This window comes from Cynoglossus semilaevis, chromosome 13 (genome assembly GCF_000523025.1).
Source record: "Cynoglossus semilaevis isolate Cse_v1.0 chromosome 13, Cse_v1.0, whole genome shotgun sequence".
NCBI lineage: Eukaryota > Metazoa > Chordata > Actinopteri > Pleuronectiformes > Cynoglossidae > Cynoglossus > Cynoglossus semilaevis.
The window spans coordinates 21,132,621-21,134,197 of NC_024319.1; the positions used below are offsets into that span (position 1 = coordinate 21,132,621).

General features: G+C 41.3%; 1 protein-coding gene and 1 long non-coding RNA gene across 3 annotated transcripts in view; one reads left to right on the forward strand and one right to left on the reverse strand.

The window, feature by feature from the left end:
* Positions 1 to 1,055, reverse strand: part of LOC112487964 (uncharacterized) — a 2,427-nt gene extending 1,372 nt beyond the window's left edge. The window contains exon 1 of the long non-coding RNA XR_003051575.1: positions 315 to 1,055. This is a non-coding gene — a long non-coding RNA (uncharacterized LOC112487964). The remainder of the gene's footprint in view (positions 1 to 314) is intronic.
* The window catches only part of fam110d (family with sequence similarity 110 member D), a 19,568-nt gene that overhangs the window by 1,864 nt on the left and 16,127 nt on the right, over positions 1 to 1,577 (forward strand). Inside the window, exon 1 of one of the 2 annotated variants that reach the window (XM_008324225.3) lies at positions 199 to 355. The exons of the other annotated variant lie outside the window; for it this stretch is intronic. The gene's annotated coding sequence lies outside the window, so the exon portion shown is untranslated. Of the gene's footprint in view, positions 1 to 198; positions 356 to 1,577 lie in introns of those variants that run through there. 2 annotated transcript variants of the gene reach the window in all.

Genomic DNA, 1,577 nt, shown 5'->3' on the forward strand with positions numbered 1-1,577 from the left:
GTCCTGTCAGGTGCCCCCCCCACCCCCCCCTAAAATACACACAGATTCCTTTTTAAAAAAAAAAAAAAAACAGGAGTCAGTTTACACAGAAGCTGCAGCAACAGCGTCATACCTGACCCCCCCACACACAACCACACATTCTCTCTCTCTCTCTCTCTCTCTCTCCCTCCCTCTCTTCCTCCCTCTGTCAGTGAACTCATATCTGTGCCCCAGTTCAGTTAGAGCAGCAGCAGCAGCAGCAGCAGCAGCTCAGTCTGTCACAGGCTCACACACTCAGACCCAGTGTGTTGAGGGATTTGATTGTAGTGTGTTACCATAAGAAGAAGAAGAAGCAGTGGATTGTGTCAACTCCAAAGTAAGTGTTGTTGTTGTTGTTGTTGTTGTTGTTGTTGTGCTGGGATCTTTGTTTCGTTGTGTCCGTGCAGCCCAGGCTCCTTCCTTCTGATCAGATCGACCAATGTTTTGTTTTGATTTTTTTTTTTAGCTTTCACTTCTTCAGCTCGCCTCGCGGCCGAGTGATAAGGCAACGCCATGAATTGATTACCTATTAACAGGGCACGGTGTTGTGACATGGGGTCGGAGCCACGCTCGGAGGTTGTTACTGGGCTAAATGTAACACAACTTCAGTAACGCAGTCAAAATGAATGATCATTTCATTTATAGTAAGAGAGATTTGAATGATTCTTTTTGTTTTATAGTATAGTATAGTCTTGGTCATTGGTCGGGATCTGTATAAAGTCTCTATGTTAGACTTCATATGTTGGCAAATAGTGAAAAACTGTAAAAACCCAGGTGTTCTAATAGGAGACTGCATTTGACAGGAAACTGATTTTGTCTATTTTTCTGTCTTAAGTCCATAAAGAACCCTTAAGTAAAAAAAATAAAAATAAATATACAACCTAAGTTTGCAGTAGATGTTGATCTTATTGTCCCCCATCAAGTTAAAATGAAATTATTTGTTCGGATTTATACAAACTGACCACAGGAGGCAGTAGACCATGTGCGCTGTAATTGGTCGTTTTCTCTAAGGACCTTGACGCAGGAGTTAAAGCTGTTCCTGAGAGCAGCAGTGCCACAACAATATAGTCCTTGGTTAATGGCTCAACACCCCACCCCACCCCCCCACCTTCCTAACAAAGTTCAGAGAGAAATCATTTATATTAGCTCTCAGAGACATGGGTTCTGTTGGTTTACCGCTGCCCCCTGTGGTCAGTTTGTGTCACATCTGAAGTTATTGACCCAGTAGTACTGACAAGAAATCACTGATTTTCTCTACTAGTTCTTTTTCAGTCTAAAATTCTGTAATAATGTAAATGCATTAAAAAAAAAAATTATACCGTAACACATTTTTTTTTTTTTGTTTTCGTAGAACTTCGCTCGGCTTTAAATGTTTACATCTGGATGAAATCAGTGCACTGGTACAAACCCAGACCGTGGCTTCTAAACATCTAATCAGAGAAGAGATGTTACATAATCCCGGGTTAATTTAAGTTTTCTGTTTTCATTTGTGACTAATGTGTCCCTGTTGTGGAGCGGTGTTACCTGAGACCCTCAGCAAAAAGAACAAAAAGTCGACA